The following is a 12,374-nucleotide window of genomic DNA, read 5'->3' as shown; positions in this document are numbered from 1 at the left end:
TTTATTTGACTAATTACAAACATAACACTTAATTGATTGATCAATTATTCCGGTAAAGATTTCCACATTACCGCCTTGTCAAAGGGTGTGTTTTTTTAGGCCGCACAGTTATCTAGACGTTTATTAATTCATTTAAATTTTTGATTCATTTCAACCCCCCCGGTTTTTCACATAACCTCTTTGGCTAATAATTTTAATTGATAGTGAAGCTAAATACCTTTATTCAGAAACAAGAAATATTGCAATGGAAAGAACAATTCATACTTTGAGTGGTAGATCGATGGAGAACTAGCAGGGATTACTCCAATGAATGACGAATCTCACTGGTGGTTCGTATGATGCTTCGTTGTTACTCGACTCTTACAAAGCAATTATAGCGTCTCCGATTACGTGCAGTGCCCCGTGTTTGTCTCTGTTGTCTTTGTTTATGTACAGCCGCATGCGTGCAGATGCATGTGATTGTTGTTATGTGTGATAGTTTGTTCCTATTACTACTTTTATGTATACTTGGACATATGTATCCCTATCACAGTGGGCCGTGTGTATCCAACTTTGTGCTTGTTTGTAAGACTTTGAATACAACTTCTTTCACATTGTTTCAAACCCAGGAGGAATGTTACATTCAAAGGCATCAAGAGGAAGTGTGGGCCGTGGTTGCACGGTCGGCTTGGTGTTTTGTTTATCCAGTGTGTATTATACGGGATTACACTTGTCAAGGTACTGTCAACAAGGATAGTGTCCATCTCCTCCGCACTGTCCTTGATCCTGGAGCCAAATCCGTCCATGAGTGAGAACATGTGTGGATTAGCTATTCATTGAGAGCTTGACGGCATATCTCACCGGTGTGTCACTGAAGATCCGAGGTTTGGATTCCTGAGCTGTAACCGACAGAATCAGGTTTGCTTTTAACTTTATTTCCTCAATGGAGTCTCATTGAGACATGAAATTGAAGTCAGCTGTAGGCATGTCGCGTTTCCTCTGCAAAACAGCCGGATATCTCATACCTCTAATGTTCATTCACATCCAAAGCAATTTGAGAAAACAATGAGAGGAGTTTGCTTGCTCAGAGCTGTGCACAAAGTTCCACGCAACCCCTGCGACGCCTCACAGAGTGCCTGCTCCGCTTCCACGCTACATTGACTTAATTTGATCAAAAACGTATTAACAACTCTTCAGTACAGCTCGAGATTTTTACATATTGATACAATTACCCCCTTGCTGTGAGCAAGCATGCTGCGCCAGCCGTCCTTTCACCAGGATGTTGACTCCCATCGTAATGACAATTTCCCTTGGTGACTGTTGCTGTGTGACGCCATGGTGACAGGGCTCCGGCAATAACACAGACAGAAAAGCTAATGTCTGGGACTGAACAACCTGGAGCCCTCCGTGTTTCACTTTTGTGTGGAAAATAATTAGTAATTAAAAAAGGGCTCCGGCTCTACACTGGGGTTGAAATTAGGGGGGGGGGGGGGGGTGAATTTGAAATGATTAAAGGATGAGTTTGTGATCTTAATTATGACCACAGAAAGTAATCAGTCGGGTGCAGCGGAAGTGTTTTTGTGATGAGGACTTTGAAGGGAAAGGGACATAAAGGAGGATATAATTAATCAATAAAAAATTGTAAGTAATTGGTTGTTTTGACAATATCCAGTTCCTATAGGACCAGATAATTTTTTTGACAAGTGTCCAGTGGTTTGAGAGACAGCACATGGCTGCACACAGAGCATGCACTCTGGTTCGTGATTACAGTAGGTTTCCACATTGAAAGGATGAGCCTGGTGCAGGTAGCGTGGAACGGCATCAGGGATTGGCATGTGATGGACGCCGGACCTTTAGACGCCATCCATCCATTCATCTATCTGCTTGGCTTGTCAAATCTCTCGGCTTCTCAGGCTGACTGACTGTCAACGTGGGCTGGCAAGCTGACAGATTCGGATCTGACTTGATTTAAAGAATTAGTTAACCTTTGTGATGTCAATGCTGCGGGCCTCTTGGTAGGTAGGGTATGTTAATGTGTGATATAACGGTAGCGTAGGTAAAAGCCGCAGGCTATAAAGACAAGAACAGTGATTTTAATGCATGCTTTGTTTTTACACTGTTCCATATTGCTCCTTTCCTGATTGACACGTGTTCAGAGGTGGTATTAACCGTAGCATGTGTGTGAAGGGGTTCACTCTCAGTCTTTGCTGAATCTCACAAAAATGATGGCGTAGTCGTAGGGATTGTAAGTTGGTGCATTTTTATTCCACTTCGTGGAAAGTGCCAACCAGTGAACACAATATTACAGGCTAAGGAAACTCGGTCAAAATACAAACAAACAAAAGAAATAAATCAAAGTCACCATCTCGCTCTCTCAATGGCCTTTTCACATAACCCACCACAGCCACCTTTCAACACAAAAAACCCCCACTGAACCTCCTGCCATGAGGAAGTCCCCTTAAAAACCCTAAGCCCCTCCCATCAGGCTAATTGACAACCTCTGGCAGTGATTGCAGGCAATCACTATACCTGCTTGTCATGTGTGTGTGTGTGTGTGTGTGTGTGTGCACATGCAGCCAGTGACGGCCGCTCCGTCACACCATCCCTCTCCTCCCTGAGGTTGGCGATGTACGGCAACCGTGATAGGTAGTCTGCCGCCAAGTTGTTTCTACCCGATCGGTGTCGGATGACAAACTTGAAGGGTCAAGGTCAAACTCTCTGCCCAATAGGTAGTACCGCAGACTCTCCAGAGCCCATTTGATGGCCAGACCTTCCTTCTCTACTACTGAGTACCTGGTCTCCCGGCCGAGCAACTTGCGGCTTATGTACAGAACCGGTTGCTCCTCCCCTTGGTCTCCCTGCGTGAGGACTGCACCAAGGCCTACTGCTGATGCATCCACCTGCACCAGGAAACGTTTGCTGAAGTCCGGACTCTTAAGCACTGGTGGGGAACATAGCACAGCCTTTAACCTTCTGAAGGCCTCCTCACATTCTTCCGTCCAGACGATAGGATTTCTCTGCTCCTTCTTTGTCAGTGCCGTAAGTGGGGCAGCGATGGTGGCAAACTGTGGCACAAACCGCCGGTACCACCCAGCCAATCCAAGGAATGCTCGTACCTCCTTCTTGGTTCGAGGTTTAGGGCAGCTAAGGATAGCCTCTACCTTGTCTACCTGTGGCCTCACCTCTCCTCTTCCTAGCTGGTAGCCTAGGTACCGTGTCTCCTGTCTGGCCCACTCACACTTGGCAACATTTAGCGTTAGTCCTGCATCCTTGATCTTTCCCAAGACTTCCCTAAGGTGTTTGATGTGTTCCTCCCAGGTGCTGCTGAAAATTACCACGTCGTCCAGGTAAGATGCACTACAGTCTTCGCAGCCTAGGAGGACCTTATCCATAAGTCTTTGGAAGGTGGCTGGAGCACCATGCAGTCCAAATGGCATCACGGTAAAGTGAAACAGTCCAGCCGGTGTGCGGAATGCTGTGTAGGGTCTGCTTGCGGGCTCCAGAGGCACTTGCCAGTATCCCTTGCACAGATCCAGAGTCGTTATATACGCGGCCGACCCAATTTTCTCCAGTAGCTCGTCAATCCTGGGCATTGGATATGCATCAAACTCTGAGATGGAGTTAAGCTTCCGGAAGTCGATGCAGATGCGTAGGGAACCGTCTTTCTTGCACACGATAACCACTGGACTACACCACTCTGAAGTTGATGGCTCCACCACTCCCAACTTCAACATAGCCTCGACCTCTTCTCGCAGTTTTCCTACCAGTTGCTGTGGGATGCGGTAGGGCCGTTGGCGCATTGGTCGCCCATCCTTCAGCCGAATGACATGCTCCATAATGGTCGTTTTGCCCGGACGTGCAGTGAACAGTGCGGGCACCTCCTGGAAGACGCGGAGAACTCTCGCCATTTGTTCAGGGGTAAGGTGGCCAAGTCCTGGTGTAGCAGCCCCGCTTAAAGCCTCCACTCCAAGATCTTCCTCCTCTTCCATGTCCACCTCCTTCACAAAGAGCGAGGTTTTTGCGGGCTGGATGGATGGCTCCCTCCATTCCTTTAAAAGGTTCACATGGTAAGTCTGTTTTTTCTTCTTTTTGTCTGGCTGAAGAACTTCGTAGGTGACGGGCCCCATCTTGCGGATGACTGTGTATGGGCCTTGCCATTTGGTCAGCAACTTACTACTGGATGATGGCAGTAGTAAGAGCACCTTCTGACCAGGTTGGACATCCCGCCGCCGTGCTTGCTGGTCGTACCACGTCTTCTGTTCTTTCTGGGCCATTTGCAGATTAATTTCCGCCTCTTCTTTGTATCTGGCCAGCCGGTCCCTCATTTCCAGCACGAAGTGCACCACTCCTCTATCTCCAGAGGTAGTGGTAGGTTCCCAACTTTTTCGAAGTAAATCCAAGGGGCCCTGCACATCCCAGCCGTACAGCAACTCAAAAGGGGAGAACCCTGTAGAGGCCTGCGGAACCTCTCTGTAGGCAAAAAGCAGGAAGGGTAACCAACGGTGCCAGTCTTTACCAGTGTCATCCACAAACTTCTGAAGCATTCTCTTCAGAGTCTGGTTGAACCTCTCGACGAGCCCATCTGTCTGAGGATGATATGGGGTGGTCTTGAGTGTGGTGATGCCTAGCTGCTGGTGGAAAAGCTGCATCAGCCTGGAGGTAAAGTTGGTTCCCTGGTCGGTGAGAATCTCATCCGGGATCCCCACTCTGGAAAAAAGCTGCGTTAAGGCATGCAAAACTGCTGGGGCCGTGATGGTGCGAAGTGGGAAAGCCTCAGGGAAGCGGGTAGCGTAGTCGCACACGACCAATATGTACTGGTGGCCCTGGCTACTCTTCACCAAAGGACCAACAATATCCATGGCAATCCTCCGGAACGGTGTGGAGATGATGGGTAGTGGCATCAAGAGGGCTCGGTCAGCCTTACGAGGAGCACAGGTTTTCTGACATGTGGGGCATGTAGCGCAATATGTTTGGATGTCTGTGTACATGCGCGGCCAATAAAACCGTGAACTAACCCGCATGTAAGTTTTGTGTCGGCCAAGGTGGCCAGCCCAGGGGACTGTATGGGCTAAGTACATGATCAACTGTCTACCACTAGCTGGAACCACCAGACGTTTATGACCATCATGCATTGTATACAACACCCCATCTTCAACAACAAAACATTCCTTCCACACATCATTCAAGTTTTCTTTATCTACCACTTTAGTAAACAGAGATTTCAGGGTTTCATCTTGTTTTTGTAAATCAGCAATATTTCCAGGCACTTCCCACTCTTTAGCTGTAGTCAAACCCTTGTTATCATGTCCAGTTAGCATTAGCTGCTTTTCAAAGCGACGCTGGCGCCTTGATTTTCTAGGCCCACTGGTGCCACCCTCACACAAACTATCATCGAAGTCAGGGAGTGGTTGAGTACCAGTTTTGGCCTGGGCTCGAGTAATCACAGGACAGGAAATACATTCATTAGCAGTATCCCCCCCTTTAGACCATTCTCTGTTCAGTAAGTCCATGAGTGCAGGGAAATCTGTTCCCAGCAGAACATCTACAGGCAGATGTTCTACTACCCCAACAGTCAACAGGTACGATTGATCATCGATCACCACAGTCACTTCTGCTTTAGGGTAGGCATGGTTATCGCCATGTACACAGATGATGTCAGTTTTGTTTCTAAAGTCCAGGTTACCAACGGGTATGAGACATTTCTTTGCCAGGGAAGTGAAGCTGCCAGTATCTAATAGTGCTGTCACCTGCTGGCCATTTACCGTTAAGGTTTTGTACATTTTTATCCTCATTTCCTTGTTCTCAGCAGTGTCTGCCTCATTCCTGGGTGCATAACAGGAGCCTGTGACCTTTGCTTTACGTAGTGGACATACAGAAGCTTTGTGCCCCGGCTGCTGGCAATAGAAACAAATCAAGTTCTTACCAGTAGCGTATTGCCCCGTAGCAGGATTGGTTGCACCTGGAGTTTCCTGGCTGCCTCTTCCTGCTGTCATTCTGGGGTGTGGAGGCTGGAAACCAGGTTGACGTCCACTGCTTGTCGGACGAAAACCGGGTCCACCCCTGCGCGCATTCTGGTACTGGAGGGCCAACCTGGCAGCTGTCAATCCTTCCGTAGGCTCATGTTCCCTAACCCAGGTTCTGACCTCTGGAGGAAGGACGCGAAGAAGCTGCTCCAGGATAAGACTCTCACCGATCTCCTCCTTGGAGCGTTGTTCTGGTCGAATCCACCGGCGGTAGAGTCCCTTGAGGCGATGATAGGTTTCTGTGGGAGTTTCTCCCATTGGCACTGAGCCAGAACGAAACTGCTGCCGGTATGTTTCAGGGGAAATGTCAAATTTGATAAGCAATGCTGCTTTCAGAGCTGTGTAGGAGTGTGCTTGTTCCTCGTCCATTGCTGTATAGGCTTCCAATGCCCTCCCAGAAAGCAGTGGAATAAGTCTGCATGCCCACTCAGCCGCTGGCCATCTCCATGTCTTGGCTATGCGTTCAAAGCGTAACAAATAGTTCTCAATATCCTCGCCCATTTGATATGGGGGAATTTTAGGCTCTGAATAGGGCCTCCAGTCCTGTCTTGGTGGATCAGGCCTGCCCTCTGAGCCTGAATTAGGTGGCGATGGCAATGCTGACCGGTCCCTGCCATGGCGATGAGTGGCCGGCGTAGGCAGGTACATTCTGGGACTGCTTGCTGTCATCGTGCTTGGGGATGTAGCTGGAAGTTGCGGGTTTAGCAGGGGTTGAGCTGCTGGCTGCAGAGACACCCGGAGGCTACGTAGTTCCTCCAAGAGGCCCTCTTCTCTTCCCTGCTGTGCCGTCAGAAAGTCCTTCATTATGGACACCAGGTCTCCCCCTGAGCCGCTGGATGAGCCAGGTGTGGGCCGCTGTCGTTCCTCTTCCTCCGCTGAGGAAGACGTTGAATTTGCGGTCTCCCATGCAGCCTGTTTGTCTGCCTCTGACGCCAACTCTTCCTCTTCCCGAAATGCCACTGGCTGAGAGCGCAGACCAGCTCTGCGTGGTCTGGGAAGTCGACCTGCCCTTTTCCGACTAGCCATCCCACTTCTGACACCATATGTGAAGGGGTTCACTCTCAGTCTTTGCTGAATCTCACAAAAATGATGGCGTAGTCGTAGGGATTGTAAGTTGGTGCATTTTTATTCCACTTCGTGGAAAGTGCCAACCAGTGAACACAATATTACAGGCTAAGGAAACTCGGTCAAAATACAAACAAACAAAAGAAATAAATCAAAGTCACCATCTCGCTCTCTCAATGGCCTTTTCACATAACCCACCACAGCCACCTTTCAACACAAAAAACCCCCACTGAACCTCCTGCCATGAGGAAGTCCCCTTAAAAACCCTAAGCCCCTCCCATCAGGCTAATTGACAACCTCTGGCAGTGATTGCAGGCAATCACTATACCTGCTTGTCATGTGTGTGTGTGTGTGTGTGTGTGTGCACATGCAGCCAGTGACGGCCGCTCCGTCACAATGTGTTCTTGTGGTATATCATTTGTGAGTGGAGCAGTATCAGCAGTATAAGCTCTCGCCGCTGCTTTATGTCTTATTTATCAAAGATCTAATGCATAATTGGCTTTAATTTGTTTGGACCCAATTTGCATAATCTAATTAAGATATAAGACATCTCACCGTTTTAATATATCCACCAATTTATTGAAAACAAAAGGTGCTCTCAGACATCCAGTATTCTTTTGCAAAATATCAAAACAAATTCTCTCGTTATAACAAAAGCCAAATAATGGTTTGCTTTTAAAATAAATTTAAAAAACAATTTTGTTAAAAGGACCTTTTAAACAATTCTGTTGCATTAAGACAATGGCAGGGAAAAATAATTTCCTTTGCCAGTAATGTTGAACATTTTTACACAGAAATCCATTTGTACTAACAGACAATTACACATATGAGTTGCCAGATGGGAAAAGAAATGGACCGATAATTTAGTAAAATAAGACCGGGGTCTCAAACTGCAGATCCTTTTCCACGTCTATTTTAGATTAATTCTCTCTCTGTTCCATCGCATTCCCTTTGGAGCCACATTCACACAGGCAAACACAAAAGCCAAACCAGGTCTGAATAGGAGGACTATCGGTTGAATGGCTGTTAAACATCTCCTCTTTCCTGTTAAGGTAAGTGGCTCACCCCTGGGATATTTGCTAGGAAATTATACTCACTGATCAGATTCTGCGTGGTGGGCTTTGGGAGCCGACTGCTCTAGCCTCAGGTTGCTGGTGAACACTAACCCCTTGCCTCATTCCCATAATTGTGAGTGACAGTCAATAATGTGGACGAGCGTCTTGCACATGCCTGCGATAGGATTTGCATTGGATTTTGAAAATTGTCAAAGTGGACTGTGAGACATCAGGAGGGAAGTGAATCTGACGCTGCCAATTAACGTCAAAGGGAGGCGTGTACTGTGGCAAGGGGTAGAATTTGAATAATCTGCTTTAAGGAGACTTAATGTCTAAAAACAATGAGCTGAACTTTGCTTGACTCTCTTGATGATAAGTTCAGAGGTCAGGCTGAGTCATATTGAGGTCTGGCCACCCATGTAGGAGCAGACTAAAAGAAGAGCATAGGTAGAAGTTTCTTCTGCTTGTTTGATTTTGCTCATGTCCTTGAACGATATATCATAAAGGTGTTGTAAATTTTTTTAAAGACTTATTAAGGTATTCGATAGGGGAGAGTACGAGGTGGAAATGAAGTAAGCTGAACGTACTTTGTGGTTACGTGTTATATATGCAAAGCTGCTGCCTGACATGGATAGTTTATCTCTATCTGTGTTTAAAGTAAGTTCCAGTGATTTCTATGAAAAAAGACATTTTATTGAGAGAACAACACATTTGTAAAGATAGTTACACTGGTTAATGCTGAACAATCAAAGGTCTTGCAGATAACTATGAGACAGTGTGGTGAGTCTGAATGCAACGTTTTCTGTGATGAATAGCAGAAATCAGGCTAAGTGTTCTAGTTTTATGGTTTGTTGTTCTCAGTCAGAAGGTTTCACTGCTGTAAAACAGTCAACATGCACAATTCAGGATCCCCCCTCCCCCAAACTTCCTTTGCATCTAGAGACGGCCTCTTTCTCAATTACCACCGAAGAGTAATTAGCCAAAAAGCGTCTGTGTGTGTGCGTGCGTGCGTGGGTGTGCGTGTGTGCGTGTGCTCGTGCATCTGCGTTCGGGGAGGTATTCACGCAGCACGAACAGATTAATTAGGACGTTTAACTTCATTTCTAATTCAACAAAATTAATCCCATAAAATATGAGAGATCTCGGAGGAGGTGCCTGTCAGCATCTGACGCCTCTCCACTGTTTGCCGTGATCTATTAAAACCTTGCTTTTATCTCACCTCTCCCCTGTCATACTTCATGGATTTTTTCATAAACACGGTCCATACTTCATAAATGTCTCAATTTTCTAGTCTATTAACATTACTTCAAAGGCACTTGATAAAGGGGAGGGCATGCGTGAAATAATGCACCAATAATACGAAGCGCTGGAGGCAAGAACAGTAGGACGGCTCGCTAGCGTGCACATTCAGACAATGCCAGTGATGTTATCAACTTTAATAAAGAACAAATGATCACTTCCAACCAGGGAGGAGGAGAGATGAGGCCGGGAGGAAGGGGTGGGACCGGGGGGAAGGGTGGGGGGAACAGTTGTCGAGTAATTGAGCCGATGAAAAATGAGGTCTTGAAGGCTCAGCGAGTTTGAGCAGTCGTGAGATTGAAAGCTTCTCAAGACTTCGGTCCTCAGCGCCTGTAGTTGCTTCCTCCTCGTTGCAGTGGTGGATGTTAACACGGATTTGTTTTTCCTTTCCATTTCACGGAAGGCACAAGCAGAATAGGCTCGTTGTCTCTTTTCCTGAATGCCTGGATTGTGAGTCGAAGCTTTTGTCTGGGGAGAGTCGGCCAGGTTTTTCTGACAGACAGCCGGGTTTCACCTCGCAGCTTTTCCCCAGCGAGCATCGATTCAGTTCCTGTCTCCGTACATCACCTGAGTCTGTCTCCGTGGGCTTCACTCATCCTACCCAAACACTGGGGTCAACTGTCTTCATTTGAACTGGACACACACAAAACACACTGATCAAACCCACTAAGACCTTCCTGCAGTGGCTTGGTGGCTGTATGCCCCGAGGCCAGACAAACACACACACACACACACACACACCTGTGAGCGCTTGGTGAAAGGCCCTAGCTGTATCACAAGGTAAACTGGTTTATTAAAATGAATCACAGGTGTTTCACTGGCCGACGTGACGTGAACATATAACATTCAATCGGCTTTGACTGACGAGCAAATAGAATCGATGTAAGCAAAGACAAGCACAAGGGGGCAAATTGGGCAAACACGCGTTATCATGAACTACCTCCTCCTAAACATTTGTTGGCAAATGTTTGCTCGTGTGCAGGTCTGCACACTCTCGTATGCAAAAACGGGCACTTTTGCACGCCCCTTCACTAATATGGCCTCCCGTCCCAACACGCGTATCTGCGTGGACACTAAAGGCCGCAGGGCTGTCTTGGGGACGTTGTTGGAGCTATGGGACGGCAGTAGGGCACTCGTGCCTGTAAATGTGTACACATACTGTATATGTGAAAGGTCATATCTGACTATGTTTTTTAATCCGATGAGGGGGCAGCTTTATGGGAAGCGGTTGACGGCAGAGGAGGTAATTATGCCCGCCCCCCCTCCTCTCCCCCGCTGTGACCGCGTAGAGGCTGACCCGCCGTGGCGGCGGTCATTTTTTCCGGAGCCAGTGCGTTCTTCAATAGATCATCCGGCCCCGCTTCTGCTGCTGCTGCTGCTGCTGGCGCCGCACCACGTGGGGACAGACTGGTATCAGCTTGTACCAGGCGAGGACAGGGGAAGGACTGGATCTGTCAGAGTGCATCGACACTCAGGCGGACGCGTGCGCCAGCACTGCGCTTCCACCCCGGCCCCTGCCACACTCCCACTCATTAATGGGCCCGGCCCTGACAACTGATCCTAATTGCCTTTGAACAGCTCTTCATGTATTATTGGTGCCTGACTGCCTTGGTCCGTGTCAACAAGCCATGTGAAGCAAGGACAGGATACCCACTGCCATGCGTTCCATCTTTTCTCTTTTACATACCGGATGATGTGGAAATACAACTATGCTACATATGCGTGTAAATCTATACTGTTGGTCCCAAATAACCACCATTAATCACCTAGGAAGCCTTAAGAGAACAGGTCACTGTGGTCTCTAATGAAGGGTCTGTCACCTTTAGTAGATATTTTACATTTCTTTACTACTTGCGGTGCAAACAAGTAATATTTTTGTGGCTATAGTATATTTACAGAATATACAGAATAACTAGACCACTTAATGGAATTTAGATGCATTTAATCAGTAACGATGGATGAATAGCATTTCATTTGATAAATGGATTACCCTTTTCTTTTCTAATTTGATACAACCTCATGCAACACGACTCTCTGCGCGCTTGTGTGCTCTGGTTTTCTTCTCCCTTTGTCACTGCCGATGAGCATTGGAGGGGCAAACGGTTCAGAGATATCAAGAAGGGATCTGAACGGCGTCATTTAAAGATCGCACCACAGCAAATATATGCCAAGGCATCTGCGCTGATACAACAGCAATCACAAACACATCGTCGTCGTCTGTAGTCCCACGAGTGATTTGTTGTATCCAACTTTTTGCTTCCCCTTTACCCCTTGGTTTCAATACTGAAAAAGTAGAGGTGCAGTGGCTTGGCTTTTTATTTGTGGAATGAAATAACTGAATACCAAATGCATAGATAAAAAGCATAGCGCCATGTCCTGTCCACTCCCATCACTGTCTGAGGGAGGAGAGACGTATGACCATCCCATTACTATGGTAACTAGCCACTATATTCAGAGCTGCCCGGGTGTGTTTCTTCCCCCTGCGGTGACGAGAGGGCATAGCTGACAGGGCTCGCACACGCACACATAGTCACACACACACACACACAGGCAGGGAGGGACTGGAAGATGCTCCTTGTGAAATACACTCACGTGGCAAATACAGATAGAACGAGCATTTTGCCACACACAAACTATTGTGGTGACATACAGACACTAATAGGGACCGGCGTTAGGAAGAAATGCAACCGCCTAACTTTTCAATATTTAACTTAAGCCAACGTCTTTCATCCATACAAAAAAACACAGAAACTTGAATCTAGCTGTCAGTATATACTATTTAACTAATTATAATAATAATTTTAGTATTTTTGATGTACGGTTAACAAACATTCAGAACAGAATTAATTTGACTCGAATTGTCTCGATTTAGTTTTGTTAGCACATAATAGATGATTTATTTCGATAAACCACGACTGATATGTCCCCAACAAACACGTGTCCGTAACACTGA

The 12,374-nt window shown here is 46.9% G+C and overlaps 1 protein-coding gene across 2 annotated transcripts in view; it reads left to right on the top strand.

Moving 5' to 3' along the window:
• Positions 1-12,374, top strand: part of dph6 (diphthamine biosynthesis 6) — a 57,653-nt gene that overhangs the window by 27,324 nt on the left and 17,955 nt on the right. The gene's annotated exons all lie outside the window — the stretch shown is intronic.

Source organism: Pungitius pungitius, chromosome 14, assembly GCF_949316345.1.
Source record: "Pungitius pungitius chromosome 14, fPunPun2.1, whole genome shotgun sequence".
Taxonomy (NCBI): domain Eukaryota; kingdom Metazoa; phylum Chordata; class Actinopteri; order Perciformes; family Gasterosteidae; genus Pungitius; species Pungitius pungitius.
The sequence above is the reverse complement of the archived record's forward strand: the minus strand, read 5'-3'. Positions and strand labels throughout refer to the sequence as shown.